Genomic DNA, 26,481 nt, shown 5'->3' with positions numbered 1-26,481 from the left:
AACAAAGCTCTGACAGATGGTTTTTCCCACTTCTAAGTATAACAGTCCAATCAGGGTTAGATTTTGTTTGGTATTGTCCCATCTCTTTTTGAGCAAATTCAAGATGGTGGAAAATTGCCCCAGACTCCTCTCATAAACTTTCATGTTAAGGTTTTGTTTGTTCGAGATGCAGAGCCTTCATTACATTCTCATTTGGTTCTGGGAGGGCTCGCCCCAACATGCTTTCATCATGTGTAAGGAGAGGCATTTTCCAAATGGCCCCCTACTCTATTCCCTACATTGCTAGCTATGTACTGAAGTATACAGTCGACAGGGCACTGATTAATATTGGGCACAATCATGTATGGCTGCCTGGAGCAGCCAGAGCCATGTAGACATAGCAGCTAGCCATCTCGGAAGTTTGACTTCCATAAAATTCACAATAGTCTTTATTCTGGAACTCAAAATATATGTGAGGGTGACTCAATGGCAATTTATTTGTTTATGACCACAGTTGATTATTGATTTGCTGTGGAGGCAAAGTAACTTAAAGAAAGAAGACATGTATAATGATTTCACGGATAAATCTCTCCAGAAATACTGTACAGTATGTAGTAAAGAAAAAGCTTTATGAATCTAGTGGTTACTGGTTGTATTTCTACATGAGGTGACCACAGAAATAAAACTGTTCCACATTAAATGACACTGTCAAGTTAGATTCTTAATTAAATTGCACAGTGCAATAAGATCTAGTACTCTAGATCTTAATTTACCCACTGAACAAGCTGTGATGTACAAGTAGTAAAATGCTACATAAATTGCTTTGTATTAACTGAAAGGATGAGATAAAGCTCTGTATATCAGGTTGGTGAATTAATGCATTTTGTACAGAATCTACACTCTCAGACAAAAAAAGATACAGAAGAGGTACATTATTGGTCACTAAAAGTACAAACAGTGTAAATGTACCTTTAAGTTTAAGTTTTCATTATAGAACTGTATAAAATAAAACAACATTATGTAAGCCCTGGGGATTAAATTGGGAATACGAAATCAACAATGGTTTTAATATCTACATTTATAATAGAATAAGGTACAATTATATTCCCTAACTAAAGGAATTGAGTAAGTAGAAAAAGGGTACCACCACAGAGGCGGTTTTCTGACTGTGTATAACCAATCCATGCTGCAAGATGTTCGTGTAATTGCTGATAATGTGAAGAAAAATCCCTGGAGAAAATGGATGACGTCTTTAAAACATCTGTTGTGGCTACTAGTATGTTCCATGTCAGAAGTGTTGACATTAAATAACAAAAAATGTGGTGGTTCATATTTTTTTTTAAAAGGGCAGTGAAGTAACAATTATCAGGGCGTCACACCTCTCAGCCTCCCTGGCAAAAGTGAGTTCACAAAACGAGAAAATTTGGAGAAGGCCCATGACTTCCATCCAGGTTATGCCTTGTCTCCTCTCCTGTTCTTGAAAATTCATGGACAGAGTGATAAACATCTGGGACAGGAGGGCTTCGGATGGGCTGATTCATGGGTAATGACCAAAAGAATCAGATCGCAGAAACCATTGGCCAAAATGCATTTTCTTTAAAGGGTTGCTGAGCATACATTCAGTGATAGGGTGAGGAGCTTAGCAATCTGGGAGGACTTCAGAGTAGAACTGCTGCTCCTTCTCATTAAGAACAACCAGCTGAGGTGGTTCAGACATCTGAAAAAAACGTCCCCTGGACGTCTTCAGCTGGAGTCATAACAGACTTACTGAAGGGACACCCTGGCATACACCCAGGACCCACTGAATTGATTATATTTCCTGGGAATGCCTAGGGATCCCCAGGGAGGAGCTGGTGGAAGTGGTGGGGGACAGAGATGTAATGGGCTCCTTTGCTTTCTCTGTCACCACTGTGATCCTGAAATGGATAAAGTGGAAAAGATGTTTACAGAACACAACACTCCACAAATGGTTCCATCCATGACACTCTGTGCAGTGTAAATACTTCAGTGCCATACTCTGAGCCAAAGCATTTTTACCATTTTGCATTTCATCCTTTTTCATCTCTTCAGATTTTACCACTCTATAATCCTCTTTACTGCTTGAAAATTCTAGGAAATAACCCACATGCCTGCTTTGTATATATATATACCCAGAGATTTATATTTTATGCTATTTTTAAAATACTTTATTAATATGTCTTCAAAATGCTTTTAAGATTAATGTGTTTTTACTGCTCATTGCATGAGAGAGAGAACAAATCTGTATTTAAGGTGGGAGAAGGCTTGAGGGTGTATTGTTGTTCTACTGTGGAGCTAAAGTCAGTGAGAGCTTTGGATGTATATGCATTTGGATGTGTTACAGTAGCTCTAAACACAGACAAGGGGCAGCACTTTTATCATGGATTATTTTAAAAGAAGTATTTACACATTACACATTATCATCATTACTCAAAGCCTTATTTATTGTCTGTAAAGTATGTTCAGAGAAATGTACGTGTCTAGGACTATGAGACTTGGGTAGGTCATACACAACCAAACACAACACCAAAAAACATACATCAGTATTTTACAAAATGTGTTATTTTTTTTGTTCTATTTATGAGTACAATCCCCTCACACTCTTAGAGTGTAGCCTCAAAAGTTTCGGCTATGTAACTTCTCTATGTGTCTGTCTGACATCATCATCTCCATGGGAGAACATACTGACATCCCTCTGCTGTTTATTCCCTTGTTTTTCTTGTTTTCCTCAGTGTATTTTTGGCATCCTGCTGTCACAACTGCTGGATGTTGCTGATGCTGACCAATGGAGAAGGTCCTCATTGCCACTTCTTGGCAGGTATTGGTTTCTTAAAACTGCAACTAGTTGCTGCACATATTGATTGGGGGTACGCATCCTCATTGCTTCTCTGGTTGGATGTCTGCTGGCACTGCCCCTGGCTGCTGTTGGTGTCGGCGAGGGAAGAACATCCTCGGTGCTGCTGACTTGTGGCTAATGGTCTGCTGTTTTGTACTCTCTGCATTGCTGTTCTCTTTGTAAGCACCTTTTTGAAAAATGATTTTGAAAGGGCTTTTGAAAAATGCTATGTAAATAAAATATATTATTATTAATATATCACAGTATCACTGTTATCACATGGCACAAACTAATTTAATGTAGATTAGATATTTTATAATAATAATAATAATAATAATAATAATAATAATAATAACAATAATAATGTGCAAATATTTGTCACTGTACAGCGTACAACAAAATGTGTCTTTGGCATTCAACCCATCTGTGGCAGTGAACACACACACGGCTTTACATGCATGCCTCCAAGCCACCTCGAACTCCAACCCAAACCTTCTGGGTTCGCCCCCTCTCCGATGCTTCTCTGGGTGTGGTCTATGCTAGTTCCTAGAGCTTTCTACTCTGACACCACACTTGAGCTCTTCAGCACTGTTCGGATTCTGTCTCTTTCTGGGTTCGTGCCCATGTGATGAGCTGCCATCTCGCTGTTCCTGCGGTGCTGACTGTCAGCTCCCCTTCTAAAATACATGAGTTCACCTCCACATTTTAGCCTTTACTGGCGTGGTAGGTACTAGCAAATTGAAGTTATGTTATAACAAAAGTTTGGGAGAAGGACCATGCCCAAACTCACGTCATTTCCGTGTTGAATTCACTCGTGTATTCATCTCTCTGACAGTGGGGGTTGGTTACATACACATTCCTAAGCCATCCTGAACTCATTCCTAGCCTTCCAGCCTTCCAGCCTGTATGAGCATGGTCCATACTAGCAAATTCTCCATTTATACTGTCCTTTATTCTTTGCAGTGGTACAAATATCATTTGGGGGTGAGGTCTCAATCAATTCCTGAGGAGGATTTTAAATGTTAATGTATCTTATGTTATGTGGATTTTCTGTTTCTAATCTTGCAATATAAACATGGAGAACAACACAGACACAATAAAAGAGCAGTATCTGCCGTGATGTTGCTGGATTATGGGTAAGAACGTGTTTTCCTTGTGAGTGTCAGAAGGATTTGGTCTAAAATGGAATCGATTCTGTCCTGCTACCTAATGTTTCTCTGCACATTGATGAATTTCTTACATTTATAATTGGCACAAGTTTTTCAATGCACATTACTATTTATTATAGTTATGTTTACAGTTATTGGGGCAGACAACTATCTGTATTTCCAAACAAGCAATTAACTTGTGGGGGAATACACATTCTCTTCTAACTGAAGAAATTTTGCATCAATTTTGCATTTTTTTGAAATCAGTGGCAAAATCCTCCACTAATGCTTCACAATCATAAGGATGAGCTTTTCTGAAACTTAGCCATAAGCATCACAGGTAATTATCAAGGTAAGATTAATCCCGAGAGGCCTTAAAGATGAAGGTCATAGCAAATAAACACAATGATAAGAGATGATGCATTGTATTAGATAAAATAATGAAAAAGGGGAGTCTCTTAACTAAGCGGATGATGGAGTATGATATGATATTTATCTGGTGGAGGATAACATGGACTGCCTGTTGTTTGAGTAGCATATAAGATGCAGTCCATTCTCACCACACATGGCTTGAGAAAGATTAGGTCCCCCATGCAATATTCTCCCCAAGGAATATCAGATCAGACCATAAATATTGCCTTTACAAAGAGCCAGCAAAAAATATGCCATCTAGAAATATTACATTTTTGCACTCATATAATGTTACCACGGCTCTAACTTGCACTCCAGTCTGACCTCGCCTAGAGCAATCATCCCTGTCCTAAACTTTACCAAAGCAAACTACCAAGAGTTTGAAGAATTTTTGGGAAAGCAAACTGCTGGGTCACGTTGACCAGCACAGGCACTGAAATGACACCTTGTCATATATTGTATTGCCAATTCAATGACCTTATCTGCAACTGTCGTTAGTTACTTTGAAGTGTCCTAGAAATCCTTATCATTGCATCCCAGTAAGCTAACGTTTTTGAAGCACCATTACCCAAACCTCTTTTTTTATTTTATTTAATATTACTTAATACAAACATATATTTTTAAATCATTTTTAGAAATGCTATAATGCACTGTTTGGAAATATTTCATAATTAACCTACACTAACAGATTAAACAAATAACTAACTCAATGACAGTTAATATCACAGTGGCAGGTTTGGAAGCTGAGGTGTTTGTCCACACTAATGTAAAATAGTAAAAGTAAGTAAAATAACACGTCTATTTAGAATTTGCAAATTGTTAACCATCATATGTCACAGTGGGGGATGGACTTGTTACTTGAAGTAAATGACTCAAGATGACGATTTCCTTAATACATATTTATACTTTATTTCTGCACAAATTGTAAATGTTACCCCCGTATCAAATATATCTGATTGATTGTGTAAACAAAAATCTAAACATAAACACATTATACAACAGCAGCTAAACAAGATGATAAGACCTCATTTACACTTGATTGTTTCACAGGTTTAGTTAGTGAATTGAATCCTGATAAGCTTTTAACTACACAAATCCATATTATATGCAAATAAGATCTTGGTTTCATCTAGGGACTAAATATGTGCATCCTCCATGATTAGCCTTAAGGTTTTTATCTCGTGTTGTGACTCATGAGAGGTTTTATTGTTAAATGGGGCTTGAACATACAGAGGCATTTATACTTACATTAAATCTGGCTAAAATGTCTCTCAGATCACTTCCTGAAATGATTTGAGTGAATCTGTTCTAAATGTGCCTTGGGTGTGTTTAGCTGTCTATTTTTATGTGGATGATCTCTAACGATACTCAGAAGACAAGAAATATTCAGGTTTATAAGTGGTCTTACAGTGTGGGATATTATATTCTTCAGGATACAGAAAGGGCGTCCAAGTGAAGAGAACTCAAGTGGACAGGCATTGACTGCTGTAAAGCATACTTCATATTAGATTCATATAATTGGCGACTGCTAGCATGTGAGTCCCTTTAGATTTTCAGACATGAAAATTGATTTACTATTGATTTACTATATTTAAACATGCATTGATTTACTATCTACTGACTCCATCTTTGAAGTTATCCAAAGTCAACAAAGTGTATGTCTTCATGTGTCTGTGTGAAATAAATCTGGACTGGCACTTTGCCTGTGGATAGGGACTGTTTTTTTTCCTTGTCTCACTAGCCCACCTGACCGTGCTTTACCTCTCTCTGGCTTTGATCAGTGTCGAACTGAGTCTCCATATTCTCCACTGCTAGCAAAGCTGCCTCCATATGGCTCTTACCCTGAGTACCCTTTCAGTCCTCCATCAGTGTCCTATCCCTAAGAGACTCAGTAAGTCAGCTTCTTTAAGAGCTGTGAGAGAGCCTTATCTTTCAAACATATGTAACTTTCATGTTTCATGGTTTCAGACAGATGAATAGATGCCTCTCTGTCACTGTTTCAGTGAACATTCCCTTAAGAACAAAAATGTCAGCAAACCAGGTGATTTTTTTTAGCGCACAATGCTCCATTTCAGGCTTTCCAGTGCTAAAAACAGCCCTCAGCACTGCTTTTATGTATGCTCCACCCATATTCAGACTCATCAACTACAGAGATGCCACTGGTCATTATATCATCTTCGTACATCGAACTAAAACCCCCCACCCACAAAATATTTAAATATTTACAGACTATTCCTGCAGAAGCTCTGAAGACTAAACAATGGCATTCAGGACAGGCCTAGTATCAATTGTGGGAAAATGTTGTTCACTGGTTTGTTTAGCACCACATCTTTTAATGTAGTACGGTATGTTAGAGCAAAAATAAAGCTACTGGACAGAGACACCCATTTACAGACACTGGGGCTTCATGAATACATAAGGAATGGTTTTGAGCACACAAACAGATTGAAGAGCATCAAATGGCGAGGAAACATCCTCCGAATTTTCTAAAAGTGCATTTGATTATAATAGTGATGGTCACATGAAGAGAATAGCAAGAAAAAAAAACTTCATGGGTCTATAGACTTAAAAATTGAAAATGAGTTTTATTTGCTAGACATTCTCCCTTTCTAACTCTCAGGTTTATTTTGTCCAGCAAACTAGATCTCATTCTTTACACAATGCTCATGGCCATAGGTGAGGGTGGGGATATAGAATGATTGAGATAAACTGAGATTTTTGCTTTAATGATATTTTATGACGTCCCTACCTACAACCATGCCATTTTGTCACAAGTCCTACTTGGACTTTAATACTAAAAGCAATAAAATGTATACAGCAAGTTCTAGTTGGATAATAAGTGTTCATTATTTTGGTAATGGTTATGTGAGCTATATATTTGATCCACTTAGTCTCATTAAATATATGTGAGATTCTCCGGTTTGCATTGCTTTCTGATTTTATTTCTCTCTCTCTCTCTCTCTCTCTCTCTCCTCAATAAAACTATGTGGGTTCATATCAAAAAGCTTGATTTAAATTTTTTGGGGGGTGTCTGTCATTAGAGCTTGTTTTTTTATGTTTTGAGTGGAAAGTAAAATGCTGTGTGTGACTTTTTTGCAGTGCTGCTGTATGTCTACAGTATTCCACACATGCACTAAAATAAGCTCTGTGATGGTGTGAACATATGGTAAAGTGAGGTTGCAAGGGTGTTTTTTTGCCCCATTTTTTTCTGGCCCTTTTTCATTCATATGCACATGATGCCACATTCTAAAGAGATTTAAAAACATATATGAAAAATATATTTTAAATCTACAAGACTGAAAAGGGTTACAAAGCCATTGCTCAGGCTTTGGGACTCAAGCAGATACTTGGAACAGTGGTGTACCTTCCCAGGAGTGATCAGCCCCCTAAAATTTCCCCAAGAGCACATCAGCGAATCTTACAACAGGTCACACATAAACCTAGAAAAACATCTACAGAACTACAGGCCTCTCTTGCCTTCCTAAGCACAAACCATTGCTGACCCTAGTGCCCCCACCCCTCCAAAGGCTCATCTCACATTTACCAAAAAAAATAAAAATACTTTTGGGATAATATTCTGTGACAGGGGAGTCAAAGGTGAAACATTTTGTAAGACCTGGGTCTCATTATTCTAGTGTAAGCCGACACTGCATTCTACAATAAGTAAGTTATACCAACATTTAAACATGTTGGTAGCAGCATGATGATCTAGGCCTCTTTGCTTCTGGCCAACATGTCATATTTCATGAAACCATGAACTCTCTCTCTCTCTCTCATGCTGTCTAGCAGAATGTCCTCCCATCAGTGTATGACCTAAAGCTTAAGTGCAGTTGGGTTAGCAACAGAACAGTGACATGAAGCACACAATCAGGTCCCCCTGAATAGTTGAAAATAAACAAAATTCAGGCGTTGCAGTGTCATAGGCCCTGTCCATGTGGATCCAGATATTTTTAAAAATGGATATTTTTCTCCCTCTGTTTTTGAAAATATCTTTGTCCAGACAAATACAAAATCATTTGCATTATCATGACAGTCCAATAGGGGGCCTTAGCACCACTTAAAGAGAGTATTCAAGACATCACAACACATGAGAAAACCAGAGGTTTTGTCCCAAATCACTCCATACTCCCTACATTACAGTGCAGTACAAAAGTAATTTTTGTCTTTTTTATTTTTTGTTACACTTATATAGCGCCTTACCCAAGGACGCTTTACAATCAGTACTGTTCAGACACCATTCCATGCAACACTCAGTCCACACACACACACACACTGGTGAGAAGCAGCCGCCAAACACACAGCGTACTCCCAACCAGGAACGACCGTCCACCTGGAAGACTGCATTAGGCACTAGGGCTTCGCCCAGGATCGAGCGCCAATACAGTGCATTAGGGATAGGGATTAGGGATAACAGTGCATTATAGTTTTCTAATAATTTCTAATCTTTTATATTTGTTCATAAATGGGAATCTGAAATCTAGTTCTATATGCATTTATGCATTTTAGCCTTATATAATGCCCCATATAGGCAATGAGGGGTTATTTGACTTTCCGCCAGAGACAGACATGCTTTGTGACATCAACATTTTCGAACATTTTTTGAGTTTTTCTCATACATGACACCATACATTCACCACTGACAAAGGAGTTTTCAAAAATCTCCACCTTGGAGAGCATTTTTGCATAACCTCTGTTTACAGTGACCTAAAATGTGGCTAAAACACAGACAAAACATTTTGTTTTTAAAATGATCTGATCCTGTGTGGATAGGGCCTGTGTCCTGACTGGAATGCCACTGAGATGCTGTGACATTAAACAGAAGGTTCATACTGGAAATCCCTCTAAATTAAAACATTACTTTAAAGATAAGTGCACAAAAATCTAATTCACAGCATTGTAAAATACTCATCACAAGTTATCATTTTTGTTACTGCAGATGTGTGGCAAAACATGTTATTAAGTTTGGGGTGAAATGATCCTTTTGCATTTTACATTTAGTTATTCAAATATAGTCTAGGAAATTTGCTTATCTGCAATGAGTAGATTTATTTATCCTCTTTAGATTAACTAATAATCTAATGACAATGTTGCAGCAAACTGGTACAACATTTGATGCTGAGGACTTTTATCTAACAAATGTTGTTTTTGGATGTAAAACAGCTCAGGAACTGGCTTGTACTTAATCATTTATACACATATTCACTCATGTTTGGGAAATGCTCCACAACGGGTAATATCCTTGTCCTCAGTTTTTGGTGTGCCAACGTAAAAAATAAATTGTCAGATATCATTTTCTTGTTTCTGGTATTACAGAACATTAGCTGGAATAAAATGACATGTTATCAATTAGAAAACTATTTGCTATATTTGGCTTCTCAGTCGTGTCCTTAGCAGTACTTTTACTTTAATACACTCCTCTAAGATGTATGAATAATAATGTGTATTTATACTACAGTTTATAACACACCCTGCAGTGTGATTGGCTGAGAGATGTTCCAGGAGTGCCAATATTGCACGATAAGTTCTTCAGGTATTACTCAGCAAAATACACATAACCTAGCAATTACACTAACTCTTACAAGATTTACAGGTAGTTTTCCCCATTTCCCATGATTGTGTAGCCTACTGAAACTAAAAGACCATTTTAAAGTCTTAGGAAAACTTTGCAGGTGTTTTGTGTTGATTATTCAAGTTTTCTGAGATAATGACTTTTGGGTTTTTATTGGCTGTAAGCTATAATCATCAACATTAAAATAAACAAATGCTTGAAATAAATCTTTCTGTTTGTAAAGAATCTATATAATATATGACTTTTGCTTTTTGAATGGAATTTCTTAAATAAATGAACTTTTTGATGATATTCTAATTTACTGATATACACCTGTAATCTTTTAAGCCAGTTTGCAGTTACCATGTCCTTTAAGGCATAGCTAAGAAGAACATGAAACAGCAGTGAGATTTCAGTGTTAATGCATCCAAGGCAGAGAGGGCCACAGCACACAGGGTGCTTAGGAGTACCAGGCAGAGCAAAACGCTTTTATTTTAACTGCCTGTATGCCAGTGACTATTGTATTGTTTTGGAGCACCATGCAGAAAAAATGTGCCATTTTATTTTATCCAACAATGTTCCCCCTCTTTAGTTTTATGTCAAAACGTCAAGCAGATGTTAATGTAGACTCTTGAAAATTCACAGGGGGGCTTTAATGAGGTCTGTATGTCTATTTATCTCTCTATCTATCTACCTGTCTATCATGCATGAATATACAAGTTTTTTTTCATTAAACATTTAGTGTGAAGCTAATATGAATAAGCCCCCTCCAGCCCCCTCCACACCTACAGACACTTTCGAGTCACCAAACCACCTACCAACATGTGTTTTTGGACCATGGGAGGAAACTGGAGCACTGGAGGAAACCCACATGGACACAGGGAGAACACACCAAACTCCTCACAGACAGTCACCTGGAGCAGGACTCAAACCCACAACCTCCAGGTCCCTGAAGTTTTGTGTGACTGTGACACTGCCTGCCATGCCACCGTGCCCCATTTAGAATATATTATATTAGAATATATTATATATAAGTAGTACAAACTTTTTTTCAACACATTCAATTTGATTATTTATTTTTTTTTAGTTTATTTTTCAGTTTGAGTCAGAATGCAGCATTTATTAAATCAATGATGGCAACACACAAGAGGAGTCAAAATGATGACGAACAAACACCCGTAGAGAAAAGAGTGGGGCAAAATGGCTGGTGTGGTTTTGGAATTAGTGTGTCTTTGTTACGGTGAACTATCCTTTTCCCTCAGACTTCTGGACTGTCCATAGTTGATCTATACCTGGTGAATCGTCGGATTGCTTTCACTTCCAGGAACCATTAACAAGCCAGTAGCAGCTTACAGTAAACTCTCAGCTGAACATCAGGAGAGAATATAGTGTATGTTCACATTGTTTCATGCAATTCTCACTCCATATTCTGGGGGCTTCAATACTTCTCATGTGAGAATTGTTGTGGGCACTGCATTATGTAATAGCCTACACTTAAAATTAAACAGCATCTGTCCCATCTCTCAGCAGAGAGCAAAGCCACAGGAATTTTTTCACTCACATGTGGCTTCCCAGTATTTTCTCCTGGTTTATCTTAGGGAAAGTTGGGAAAATAATATGAGTTATTCATTTGCCCCTCAACATGAAATGATACACAACTGCAATTCAATGTTGCATGATTTTCTTTATCTTAACATTTACTACTTCCATGTTTAGTGCTGTGTAGCCATTTGACATAATCTTCCAAACAACCATTGTGTGGCTAAAATAATGGCTGTATTCATATGTCAAATATATAAAATAAAGGCATATTTTTCAAATAAACAAACCATAGTTTTTTTTACATGTCTTAATAATTTATTGTAATTCAATCATATTACGGTTTACATGTGTTAACATCTGGGGTTTCCTTTAAGGAATTTAAGGAATCTCTGTTAAATCCCTCAAGCAATCAAAAAGCAAATATGACCAACACCATTTTTCGTATTTGTCTTCTTATGACAAAACAGATAATCGCTGTTTCAGTATCCAAATACTGGAATGGTTGATGGTATATTGCACATTCACAACAGTATGTGTTCCTCTGTTCTGTTTAAAAAAATTACTTGGGACTTATATCCCAAGTACAATTTAAAATTCAACACATCCATAAGATGTCCATCACTTCTGGGTATTTCCGTTTGCTTCAGTTCCCGACACAAACTGCAGCTCCTCATTGGGTAATGGGTGATACTCTTGATGATATACCTTTAAAAATCACTAAACATTAGATATTCAAAACATTATTTTTTGTTGAAGTTACACTAGCTCTTGTTTTTCATAAAGATGATATTTTATTTCATATATATGAGATAATATCTCTATTTTATGAGATATTATTACGTCATGTCAATCCTGGACCATTTTATCACCAGGACCAGGACCAACACAGTTTGTAAATGGTTTACATTTGTACAATGTAACCTTAAAGTACTAAAATCTGAATTTATTTTTTAATGATACCTGGCATGACCTAATTTGAACAACAATATTTAAACACAAAAACACTACAGTCCCATGACATGGGAGTTGTGTCTATGTATCAAAGTCTGGGTTACTTTTGGTAGTGACAAAAATCCTTCAACAGAGAAAATACAGTCTGAACTATTGTGTTTGAATATATTGAAATAGAGTGAACTGAAAATTTGTCAGTACCAAATTACAATATCTAAGCAACCAAAGTACAATTCTATATGCAATGTGATTATACTATCAAAATCTGCACCCTAAAATCAACAAGAAAAACTATATTTTCTCTTTCATTATTATTCCACTTCAGAAAGTCTCATTCTGCATGCCCAAGTCACTTTATAGCTCAGAAAACCCAAAGTGCAATGTCACATCCAATGCTGTGTTTATATTACAGAGTTAGATGTTGGATTCAGTGATGAATGAAAGACATCAGAACACTTTCTTGTGTGAAGTTCACCTAAAAAAAAAAGTAGTTTTTAATCTAAGTCCACTTTTGCACTATGCTGATTGTGATTGTTGAAAGTCCACTGTTCTCATCTGACCAGCAATAACAATTAGCCTGACACTGGCTGTTATCAGCTGCTAATCCTTTGGCTGACTATCCTGCTGACCTGAACATCGTTTAAGAAAAATTAAATGTCAGTGGGTGCAAGGACACTTTTGTGGGAAAAAAAATGCAAAGGACCCAACTCATCAGGAAGAAATTTAGCCATTCTGCTGCTGCAAACAAAAGGGTCAGTGCATAGAGCTAAATGTTAGCTAGAGGCTAAGATAGTACTTTAAAACATGTCTACAAATCATGACTAGGCTTTGTGTATCATACAGGATCAGGTTGATATTTGGTTTTAAAATTTGAATAAACTGAAAAGAACATTCTATATTTAGAAATGAGAAAAGATATTAATATACTTTTGAAAATAGTGTCATGTTGGCACAGCAGGTAGTGTCTCAGTCACGCAGCTCCAGGGACCTGGAAGGTGTGGGTTTCAGCTCTGCTCCGGGTGACTGACTGTGAGTAGCTTATTATGCAAAACAAAGTTTGAATTCATTATATTTAATTACTAAATAAATATTACAATCAATTAATTGGGGTTTATATGGATATATTATAATAATTTTCCATTAATCCTATCTAGAAATTATGCAGATACATAAGACCATATCTAACTGTTGTGTCCATGTTGTTTTAAATGTTCACTCAAATGGCCTTAAAAATCAAATTAAGTTAATCAGGTGGGCTGTGGCAGAGAACAGATAAAATCATCTGTCCATGGAGTGTCCAGAACTGGCACTGAGAGCCTTGGGAACATTTCTAAAGCTGAAAAAATGACAAGACATTTTTTCTCAGAAACTGCAGGGTGAGGGGTCTTGTGCTAGAGAGAAATTTAAGATGATAAAAATTTAACAAACAACCCTGTTCTGACGTATCTTCACACAGAAATGATGAGATTATACATTTCTTATTCGTAGGCTACATTTTTATATGAAAGAGTGAGAACAGTCTAAGTAGCTCACCAGGGGGCATAATTAAATGTTTGATTGCTTCATGTGGATTTCTCTCTTACCTGGCCTAATCATTTTACACAGCTGATTGCTATGAGTTTTAGTTAGACTGACCAGTGTGCCAACCAACGGCTTGTTGTTTTGTTTATAGTACTCAGACCCTTCTAGTGACTCTTTATCAAAAAAGCAACTGGCGACAAATCAAGCAACTTTCTTTTGTGTTATTGGAGACTTTTGGAGACTGGGACATGAAAGCACATGTAGTTCTGTATTTACTCTAATCAATGCGCAGCAAGTGTTGCCGTGAGCACCTCCCCTATCCCAAAACACTCACAGGTGGTCAGGCTCCCAGTAGCTGCAGTCAGAGCAGAGAGGAGACCCACAACCTCTCTGCTCCATGATCAAACTGCAGGTGAATTGTGCATGGCCAAAGACACAGATGATCCCACCCTGGCTTACAAATGATTTTCTCTTTCTGTGAGCCAGTACAACGTGTGTACATTAGGTTTGAAACTTGACCAAATTTAAGAAAACAAACAAAAAACTAAAGTAACTCTGTCAGAGTAAATGCTTTGGATTAAATCTGATAGTATAACTTTTAACAATACAGGACAAAACTAGTTTATGTAATGTGGTCTAGACCAAGGGTGGGCAATCTTATCTGCAAATGGCCTGTGTGGCTTCAGGTTTTTAGTCCATTCAGGCCAGAGCACACCTGATTTCACTACTTTTATTATTTGATCTCAGTACAATTATTAAATATGTGACCTCCAGGTTGGTTGGAACAAAAACCAGCAGCCACACCAGCCCTTTGCGGACAAGATTGCCCAACCCTGGTCTAGACAAATCATGAAGTCGAAGTTATTTTAAGAAGTGAAGGCCAACATAAAAAAATAATTAAAAAATGTACTTAATTTAATTTTAATTTGTAGATGTAAACATTTTGTGTTGCTCTTTACTCATTTTTTTTTACAAAGACAAGGCTGAGATGCCTTTTTGTGCCTGAGTTACAACAGCATGGCTTCATAAAAACAGAGTTCCTGTGCTTGACTGGTCTACCTACAGTTCAGACCTGTTCTCTATGGTACGTAATGAAGAAACAAATTAGATAACACCAACCATGGCCTGCTGAGCAGCTGAAGTCTGAAGTAACATTGAGCAGATATTGCACTCGCAAAACTGCAATAATTAGTATCTTCAGTTCCTAAATTATATATATATAAAATATATATATATATATATTAGTAATTAAACTGAGAGGTCCATCCATCCATCCATTATCTGTAACCGCTTCTCCAGTTCAGGGTCACGGCTGGTCCAGAGCCTACCTGAAATCATTGGGCAGGAATACACCTTGGAGGGGACGCCAGTCCTTCACAGGGCAACACACACACTCACACCTACGGACACTTTTGAGTCACCAATCCACCTACCAACGTGTGTTTTTGGACTATGGGAGGAATCCAGACCACCCGGAGGAAACCCACGTGGACACGGGGAGAACACACCAACTCCTCTAAACTGGGAGGTGATAGTGATAAACATGATTCTGTAAATTCTATTCATGTTGTAGACACCAAATCAAAATTTGCTTTAGTCGAGTAGAAAATAATTGAAATCCATTTGTAATTTTGTCAGTTAAATGCAAATCACTGTATCAAATGAAAAAAGTATCAAAAGGACATATTCCAGATTGCTAATCTAATTAAAAATGTAACATTGAATAAAGTTAAACTATTTTTTAGGGTAGACTGATTATTTATTAATTATGATTAATTATTTGACTGAAATGTCCATTTCTTAGAACAAACCCAAACACTCCCATATAAAACTCAACTAAAACTTTATATCAAATCGATTACCCGTTTAGTCCTTAAAGATTTCTTTATTGAAACAAATATATTTATTACTTTTTTTTGCCTCTATGCCAGAGGCTCCATGAATCATGTAGGCAGTTGTTACTGATTTATTTTTTTACATGAACATCAAAAAATCAAATCAGTGATGTGTTGTTCAGCAGTCACCTTGTCCAAAGTCCTTTCTACAACAAATAGCATTGAAAGAACAAAGTGTTCACTTGACTGATTGTATATTTGCATTACAAATAAATTACTGTTACAATGTATACTAATTCTTAACTACTCTTGAATTCATTATAGCTGGAAATTCAATAGGAACAAAGCAGTTTCAGTAACACCTTTTTGGTCACCTTTTGGTTGAATAGATCTAGAAAATATAAACTTAATAAATGAATGGAACTGCACATCCTATGCAAAATAAAGCAGTGTAATAAAAAAGAAAAACATACAGAAATTGGTAATGACAGAAGAGGACAGAACAGAAATAGAACACAGTAGAAGAGGAAGTAAAAATTTAAAAATATAATTGTGCAAAATATAATAGAAAAAAATTACAAACTGACAGACTTGTAACATCGCCAGTGATGTTAATAGCAAGAGGAAACCTAATGTTATATTATTAAACCAAATAACTTCTCTAAGCATATCTTTAACCTTAATTTCTACCTCTAAATGTTAATTGGCCATAAAATCAATTTTTCACTATGTATCAGTATTTGTCAGAAATATTGCTTACTCCTCAACACATAGGTATATGAAATGCACTCATATATGTACATTACTTAATGTGTGGGTAAATATATAGGACAGGATTAGTTTTACCTGTGGACATTGCGTAAAGTAATTATTACCAGAGAATCTCAATGATTTCAGTAATTTTTCCAGAGTGCGTGCACCTGATTTAGGAAAGATTCCTGAGCCTTTTACTTACTGTAAAATGAGCAGTAAAAATAACCCCAGGTTATACTAATCCCATCCCATGACATCTGGGAGAATATTGCATCATATCCTGGGGAAAATGGAGTTTTTGCAGGTTTTCTCGAGAATGGAAGAGCTGAAGGAGGCATTTAGTGATGAAATATACAGTTTAAGTAAAAGCTCAGCAGCTGAACAACGCATCACAAAACAACCTGTAAGTAGGTTTTGTGCACACTAGTAGACCCCATAGGTGTTATTAACATGTTCTACTCATCAAGTTACCATTAAACGGTTTATAATATTGGGTATAATAACTGTGTGGAGGATTAGTAAAGTTTTTTATTTGTGATGACAATAAACAGATAAAAGATAAGGTCATTGAGTGTTGTATAATTAGGTGGGAGAGCTAATCTCAAAAAAGTAGTGACAGTCTAAAAATTCCAGTAGCTCTGCTATATATGAGCCACACTGTGATGGCAATGCATGAACTGAGTAGCTGGTCCCGTCTCTGTTATTTTCACTGAGATTTCTTGTCTAGTGCAATCTACCTGATGTCTTGTGGAAAAATGACATTACCCCAGCTCCACACGTAAAACTAATATTGACCAAATAGGGCTAGTGTTTTTTATATAATTCTGTATTTAAGGGTTGGAAATTGAAGGCATCTCAGCAATTGTTTTGATTTTATACAGTGTGCCACATTCAGATTATAAAAAATAAAATATTCATCTCCTAACACTGGAGAAATTTCATACTCAAACTATCAGCAGCATGCTTTAGGTATTCTCTATTATATCTACAGTACTGAGTAGCTGCATATGGGAAACATAACCGTTTAGGATGGCCTATTAAAAAAAATTGCAGTAAATCTTAAAAAAAACCTAATCTTATAGAGACCTGTGAAGGACTGGCGCCCCCTCCAGGGTGTATTCCTGCCTGTAGGTGTAAGTGAATGTGTGTGTGTGTGTGTGTGTGTGTCACCCTGTGAAGGTTATGTATTGTGGCTTCATTGGGGTTTTTTGAGGTGCTACACCATATAGTTTGCTGGATATGTGTAGGTAGCTAGGATGCCACTTCTAGTATGTCTTATTGTGTCACCACCAAAGTTGAGTTTTTTTATGCACTAGTGTATTCTGCAAGACAAGTTACATTAAGCTCAAGCAACTATACAGCATTCCTGTATATAGTAAAGAATGTTGTTTTCTTGTATTAGGTTTCCCTTTTTGTGTTTATTTCAGTATGTTACTTGTGACCAAGATAATGAATCCAAAAATTACAAAGCAGTCCTTTTAAATTTGGTCACAGGTTATGTTTTGTTGCATTTAACCACTAAGCTGTAACCCAAGTGAGCATGCCAAACCAACAGGGAATATTTCCTTCCTAAGAAAGGAAACATTAAAAGGAACCAAGACTCAAAAGTGAAATCCATTCTAATCTGTTCAAGACTGAAGTAAAAACGCACCAGTATGAATGAGGAATAATTTACACCAATTATTATACACAAATCATCCATAACATTACCCACCTACCTCCCCCTAGTACTTCAGATGGTCAGGACCACGACAGAGCAGGTATATTTTGAGTCATGGATTATTCTTAGTGCGTTAATGACACTGATCTGGTGGTGGTATGTGTTGCATTTGTACGAGTTATTCAGTATGAAATGATGCACGTTCACCTGTAGGTTTCTGTCCAAAACTTTCAGTAGGACAAAACTGTAGCGTGGGTCTTCAAGGTCACGGGTTTTTGGCTCAAGGTCACATGTTTTTGGATCAAAGAATACATTTGTTAAATAAAGTTTTACATAGAGAGCAGGGATGCACCAATCTGATACTAGAATTGGGAATCGGTCTTGATACAAATTTAGCTGGATCGGGTATCGTATATTAGGTCGATCCATGTACAAAAGAGAGGGCTTTTAATCTGAAACAACAGATTAAGGAAGTGGAAATGTGAAGATGCCCAACGGTCACCTGACATGTACAAAGCATGTGATACAGATAAGAAAATTTATACTCAACTTAAGATGCTTTGGTATATGTTTAAGCTACAAACATATACCAAAAAATTTTGCGAAATGCAAATATTGTACAAAGATCATACAGTTCCTCAAAAAGTATTCAAGGAAAATGTCTGAAGAGCACTTACATTGTGAAAATGCTCCAATCTCCCTCCTAATCACTTCTTACTCTCCCCTTGAACCACATACATGGGCACTTTATTTCAGGTAAGGAATTACCCCAGTGATATTTATTAATTCATTTTCATAATTGCTTAATCCTGTTCAGGATCAGAGTGGGTCTCAAGCCTACCCAGAATCAAACTGGGAGAACACTAAACTCGTCAAAGACTAGCAGCTGGGTTTCCATATTTTTACAAAACTGTGGACATTTCCATTCAGGTTTTTTTCATGTGCATTTTCATAATTCTCAAAAAACTTAGTGGGTGGAAGACCAACTATTGACATAAGGTGGTGCTTGAACCACAACCCCTGGACCCTGGAGGTGTGACAGCAATGGCAATACTGGAATATTGTCACAACATATGCAGGTATAACTTACAACTTGCATGTTAAATGCAGATTAAAAAGAATGACAGCTAAACTAAAACAGACTCCACAAACTTCAAAAACACAACATTACAGAAGTTTAAAAAATGCACCTTAAATGTCACACTCTTACAGTAAGTGTTAATTAAAAAAAGTGTGAATAAGATATGTGTGAACCACATGGCACATTCCATCTGAGTGTCGTCATTTTTTTGTCTTCATTTATCCCGTGTGAAAATGTATAAATACCAGCTCTCACATTGTGTCACTGCAGCAAGCAACACTAGAATCACCTGCATTAATCATTCTCACATCTCCCCCCCGGTGGCTTTTTGCAACAAGATCACCAGATCCTCAATGTAATATTTCACAGTCAAATAAGACCATTTAAAAGAGCAATCTGTTGGGTATTTACTGTATGTAGTCTGTAAGATATCCGTAAGGTACCTGTAATCTGTAAGGTATTTACTGTATGTAGTCCTAAAATATCCAGGGTGTGTGATCATAGATAAAGGAATCGGTCAAAGCTAAAACACTATTGCTTCTCATAGCATTGCTGAAGCAGTAAATTCTCTTTGAGAATTGCCCAGTACCTGTGATCCTACCCTCTGTCCAATCAGAGTACAGGTGCTGGTTATAAAATTAAAAAATCATGAAAAAGTTTATTTATTTATTCCATTAAAAAATTTAAACGTGTGTATTATACTCATTCATTACACACAGACTGATATGTTTCAAGTGTTTATTTCTTTTAATTTGATTATTATAACTGACAACTAATGAAAACCCCAAATTCAGTATCTCAGAAAATTAGAATATTGTGAAAATGTTCAATATTGAAGACACCTGGTGCCACACTCAAATCAGCTAATTAACTCAAAACACCTGCAAAGGCCTTTAAATGGCCTCTCAGTCTAGTTCTGTAGGCTACACAATAATGGGGATGACTGCTGACTTGACATTTATCCAAAAGACGACCACTGACACCTTACACAAACAGGGCCTGACACAAAAGGTCACTGCTAAAGAGGCTGGCTGTTCACAGAGCTCTGTGTCTAAGCACATTAATAGAGAGGCAAAGGGAAGGAAAAGATGTGGTGGAAAAAATTGTATAAGCAATAGGGATAACTGCACCCTGGAGAGGATTGTGAAACAAAACCCATTCAAAAATATGGGGGAGATTCATGAAGACTGGACTGCAGCTGGAGTCAGTGCTTCAAGAACCACCACACACAGACGTATGCAAGACATGGGTTTCAGCTGTCGCATTCCTTGTGTCAAGCCACTCTTGAACAAGAGACAGCATCAGAATCGTCTCATTTCCAAAAAGGACTGGACTGCTGCTGAGTGGTCCAAAGTTATATTCTCTGATGAAAGTGCCAAAGCTACCCATACCTGGTTTAAGGACCATGCTATCCCTGTTCTTAATTGGCCAGCAAACTCGCCTGACCTTAAGCCCATAGAAAGTCTATGGGGTATTGTGAAGATGAAGATGTAATACGCCAAACGCAACAATGCAGAAGAGCTGAGGGGCAACCTGGGCTCTCATACACCTGAGCAGTGCCACAGACTGATCAACTCCATGCCGCGCCGCATTGCTGCAGTAATTCAGGCAAAAGGAGCCCCAACTAAGTATTGAGCTTATACTTTTCATGTTCATACTTTTCAGTTGGCCAGCATTTCTAAATATCCTTTTTTGTATTGGTCTTAAGTAATATTCTAATTTTCTGAGATACTGAATTTGGGGTTTTCATTAGTTGTCAGTTATAATCATCTAATTAAAGAAATAAACAATTAAAATATACCAGTATGTGTCACGCCTTCGTCCTGTCAGTCTGTTGTCCCGGCCATGTGCTTTATTTGCACATGGCTCTGTTTTGTTTATGTTCAAGTCTCCGCCTTTGTTCCGCCTCCTCGTCCGTGTCATGTGTTAACCCGTCCTCCTTGTTATCTGTCCAGGTGTGTCTCGTTTGTGTCTGTATTTGAGCCCTCTTGTGTCACGTCCTGTTTGTCGTACATTTCTCTTTTCTCATTTCTCATGTCTAGTCGGTCGTGTTTTCGAGTCTGTCCGTTTGTCTCCAGTTTCTCCGTGTTTGTTTTCGTTTTGTTAAAGTCTCTGTTTTGTTGTTTTCCTTTATTAAAAAGCTGTGTTTTAGCGAGTGCGTCCGCCTCCCTCAATCCGCCCCTCGCACCTGACAGAATGTACGACCCACTAAAGGACGCAGCTAGCACGGACTATTTTCTCAACGAGGCGTTCAGGAGAGTACAGGAGTTTCTAGCGGCAAAGGTGGGCGATCAACCTGCTGCCCTGCAATCTCATATGGGAGTTCCCCCCGAGTTTGAGGGGACTTCAAACGTTGAGGGTTTTCTGCTCCAATGCCGCTTATACTTTGACTATCTGACTGTTCCTGCGCCACACGAATTTATTAAGGTAATGTTCATGAGATCTCTTCTTAAAGGGATAGCACTGCAGTGGGCTGATCGCGTGCTGAGAGAGAGAGGCCTGCAGATTTCGGTGGAGACTTTCAGAGATCTATTGAGAGCCAGATTCTCCCGATCGGCTCTCGAGGTCAGCTCCGCAGGACCCTCTGTTCCCGAGGATTGCCCCCTCAGGTCCGGGGAAATTTTTGGGGGGGCGTTAAGGGTAGGGGCTGTTAGCCTCACCTCCGTACCTCTGAGGCCTGAGGCTAACAGGGGCGCACCTCGAGGTGATCTAATGGGTGCGCCTGTGAAACCCCCTAAACCCTTTACAGCTCCAGCGCGAGCCCGGCGAGCAGCACAAACCCCTGTCCTCGAGAGCGCGGCGCGCGGCTCTCCTGTCTTCGTGAGCGCGACGCGCGCCTCTCCTGCCTCCTTGGACGTCGTCGCAGGTCCCCCTGCCTCCTTGGACGTCGTCGCAGGTTCCCCTGCCTCCGTGGACGACGTCGCAGGTTCCCCTGCCTCCGTGGACGACGTCGCAGGTTCCCCTGCCTCCGTGGACGACGTCGCAGGTTCCCCTGCCTCCGTGGACGACGTCGCAGGTTCCCCTGCCTCCGTGGACGACGTCGCAGGTTCCCCTGCCTCCGTGGACGACGTCGCAGGTTCCCCTGCCTCCGTGGACGACGTCGCAGGTTCCCCTGCCTCCGTGGACGACGTCGCAGGTTCCCCTGCCTCCGTGGACGACGTCGCAGGTTCCCCTGCCTCCGTGGACGACGTCGCAGGTTCCCCTGCCTCCGTGGACGACGTCGCAGGTTCCCCTGCCTCCGTGGACGACGTCGCAGGTTCCCCTGCCTCCGTGGACGACGTCGCAGGGCTTCCTGTCTCGGTGATGGCGGCACCCGCCGCTCCTGTCTCGGTGATGGCGGCACCCGCCGCTCCTGTCTCGGTGATGGCGGCACCCGCCGCTCCAGTGTCCGTGATGGCGGCACCCGCCGCTCCAGTGTCCGTGATGGCGGCACCCGCCGCTCCAGTGTCCGTGATGGCGGCACCCGCCGCTCCAGTGTCCGTGATGGCGGCACCCGCCGCTCCAGTGTCCGTGATGGCGGCACCCGCCGCTCCAGTCCCGGTGATGGCGGCACCCGCCGCTCCTGTCCCGGTGATGGCGGCACCCGCCGCTCCTGTCCCGGTGATGGCGGCACCCGCCGCTCCTGTCCCGTTGATGGCGGCACCCGCCGCTCCTGTCCCGTTGATGGCGGCACCCGCCGCTCCTGTCCCGTTGATGGCGGCACCCGCCGCTCCAGTGTCCGTGATGGCGGCACCCGCCGCTCCAGTGTCCGTGATGGCGGCACCCGCCGCTCCAGTGTCCGTGATGGCGGCACCCGCCGCTCCAGTGTCCGTGATGGCGGCACCCGCCGCTCCAGTGTCCGTGATGGCGGCACCCGCCGCTCCAGTGTCCGTGAAGGCGGCACCCGCCGCTCCAGTGTCCGTGACGGCGGCACCCGCCGCTCCAGTGTCCGTGACGGCGGCACCCGCCGCTCCAGTGTCCGTGACGGCGGCACCCGCCGCTCCAGTGTCCGTGACGGCGGCACCCGCCGCTCCAGTGTCCGTGACGGCGGCACCCGCCGCTCCTGTCCCGTTGATGGCGGCACCCGCCGCTCCAGTGTCCGTGACGGCGGCATCGGCCGCTCCTGTCCCTGTGACGGCGGCATCGGCCGCTCCTGTCCCCGTGACTGTGGCTACGGCCTCCCCTGCCCATGTCCGTAGGTCGGCCCGAAGGACTTCAGGGCCGATCCCCAGAACTGTGCCTAGGCTGGTTCCTCAGACTGCCACACAGACATTAGCCAGTCCTGGGCACCCCCCTGTTATTTTGGTTCCCTTGTCAGTCCCTGTCCTGGTTCCCGTCTCTGTCCTTGTCCCTGTACCCGTGTCTGCCTTTGTCTCTGTCCCTGTCCCGGTCACTGTGTTTGTGTCAGTCCCTGTAAATGTCCTTGTACCTGTTCCCCTACCAAGTCCAGTCCAGTCTCCTGTCAGCCCTGTCCAGTCTCTGTTTCAGACCCCTGTCCAGTCTCAAGTCCCGTCTCCTGTCCAGTCCCCGTTCCAACCCTCGGTCCTGTCTCAAGTCCCGTCTCCTGTCCAGTCCCCTGTCAGTCCTGTCCAGTCCCTGTTTCAACCCTCTGTCTTGTCTCACGTCCAGTTCCCGTATCAGTCCAATGTCCAGTCACCTGTCTTGTCTCCGGTCCAGTTTCCCTTTCAATCCCCTGTCCAGTCTCCAGTCCCGTCTCCGTTCCAGTCTAGTGTCATGTCACCTGTCCTGTCTTCTGTCCAGTCACGTACCCCTGTCCAGTCTAACGTTCCTATCCTGTCCAGTGTCTTGTCACCAGTCTCTGCTCCCGTTCAGTCTCAGCACTCAGTCCTGTCATCAGTCCCGTCTCCATTCCAGTCCCCTGTCCTGTCACCTGTCCATGTCCAGTCTTCTGTCCCCAAACGTGTCCAGTCTCCGTATCCGTCCCACGTTCAGTCCCCTGTCTTGTCTTCCGTCAATTCCCATGTGTCCACTCCTGTCCTGTCCAGTCCGTTCTCGTCTCTTGTGGCTTCCCTTTGTCAGTCTCCTGTCATGTCCCATGTCCCGTCTCGTATTTTCGGTCCTGTCGTGTCCCCAGCTCCTGTGTCGGTTCCCGTCCTGTCCTGAGTCCTGTCACCTGTTGGTTTGTTGTCCTGTCATGTTTTTCGTGCCCTCTCCTGCGCCAGCTCCTGGGGGGTTTAGGAGTACGCGCCCGGGAGTTGCGCGTTCTTGGGGGGGGCATCTGTCACGCCTTCGTCCTGTCAGTCTGTTGTCCCGGCCATGTGCTTTATTTGCACATGGCTCTGTTTTGTTTATGTTCAAGTCTCCGCCTTTGTTCCGCCTCCTCGTCCGTGTCATGTGTTAACCCGTCCTCCTTGTTATCTGTCCAGGTGTGTCTCGTTTGTGTCTGTATTTAAGCCCTCTTGTTTCACGTCATGTTTGTCGTTCATTTCGTTCACATTCTCTTTTGTCATGTCAGTCATGTTATCTGTCTGTCTCTGTAGTTTCTCTCTTCGTCGTTTCGCTCCCCAGTCTAGTCTGTCTAGGTGTTAGTTTAGTTTCATTTCGTGTTGTGTTGTAACTACTGTTTCCTGTCGTTGTTTTGTTATTCCTTTCATTATAATTAAAATACCGTGTTTTAGCAAATGCGTCCGCCTCCGTCAGTCCGCTCCGTGAATCCTGACAGTATGTGTGTAATGACTGAGTATAATATACAAGTTTCACCTTTTGAATGGAATTACTGAAATAAATAAACCTTTTCGTGATATTCTAATTTTATGACCAGCAACCTGTAAATCTGACAATTTTGGGTTGCCAGGTGCTAAACAATCCCTGAAAATCATGACATAGCTGCAGCCATGGAAACAGGCAAGCGAACTGCATCAACAGAGATTACATTAAATTCTAATCTAAAAAACTAAATATGTGCAATGCCTTTGGAAGATGGAGGCAGTTTAGAAGTTGAAAGAACTTAAAGACTGAATTTTGGCTACTCTTCTCCTCATAAATGTGGGTTTACCATGTTTACTAATATAACATATTTTCAAAATTGACAGCATCAGTTGGGGAAAAGGTGACAAAGAAGCAAAGAAAATTCAAGGTAATGACTGCTCAAATGAAGCTTTTTATTCCCTCACAATTTACACATTAAATACATAATAAAGATGATCTATGATACTAAAGCAACAATAAAGGGCACCAATGTGGAATGACTATGTTTCATAATTTGATGACCTTAAAGGAAGGACAGATCAAACCCCAGTCCAGCCTGTTCGACTGATTGAAGGATTAACCACTTTTGGTGGTGCTGCAAAAAATGCTGCCTAACCCCACAAGTTCTGGTTTTTTTATGGCTCACACTGCTGGCTTCATGGATATGTAATGTTGAACAGTGATTCCCAGAACTCTCTTGCAGCACTTGACTATAAATACCACAAGGACTGACCAGGCCAGACAAAACCTCATGGAAGCTAACAGTAAGTTTTGACATTACTTCAAGCCATTCTAGAAAATTTACTTACTGAATTTTGTATTTTTTTCAACTTTAACCACACTAACGACAGCTGAAATCTATGCATTGTTTTATGAGGAAAATTCAGGTATTATAACCAAGATTTTGAATGTTTATTCATACATATTTACAAGTGAACTTGAGTGGGCAGCAAGGGTCTTGGCTCTGTCTGGTTTACTTTTTTTTCTCTCTCCTCCTTTCTAAGTCACTCATACTCTCCCTGCTGCCAGTCTTCTCTTCTGCTTTCTTTGGCTTTCCTTGGACAGCAGAGATGAGTCTTCTCTGCTCTGCAGGTTTTCCTCACAATGTAGTGCAAACAAATAACTATATCTGTTAGATTTAATTAGAAAATATATATCTCAGTATTTTCAGGTAAAGCAGACTGTACAAGAATGCCACACAATAGTATATATAGTATCAAGACCAAGAAAACGTATGGCCATATCCCAGACTTGCAGGTTCATATTCTCTAGAAGGGACAGACTGGCAAGGGAATGCCCAGAAAATGGTTGCTTCACCTTAATGACCCCAGAAGGTTTGGCCTGCTTCAATCTGTACTGGCACCAATCATAAACTCAAGCACATGCAAGTCAGGTGGAAAACATCTGTTTTTAATTGTATTTATTTTGGCTAAATGAAACTCACATTTAAAGCTCATACATACATACAACCCCAATTCAAATGAGATTGGGACATTGTGTAAAACAAATA

General features: G+C 40.3%; 1 protein-coding gene across 2 annotated transcripts in view; it reads right to left on the bottom strand.

Moving 5' to 3' along the window:
• Positions 1 to 26,481, bottom strand: part of LOC136707060 (corticotropin-releasing factor receptor 2) — a 138,033-nt gene that overhangs the window by 63,839 nt on the left and 47,713 nt on the right. The gene's annotated exons all lie outside the window — the stretch shown is intronic.

This window comes from Hoplias malabaricus, chromosome 9 (assembly GCF_029633855.1).
Source record: "Hoplias malabaricus isolate fHopMal1 chromosome 9, fHopMal1.hap1, whole genome shotgun sequence".
Taxonomy (NCBI): domain Eukaryota; kingdom Metazoa; phylum Chordata; class Actinopteri; order Characiformes; family Erythrinidae; genus Hoplias; species Hoplias malabaricus.
Note: the sequence above shows the minus strand (reverse complement) of the source record. Positions and strands in the feature narration are given on the sequence as shown.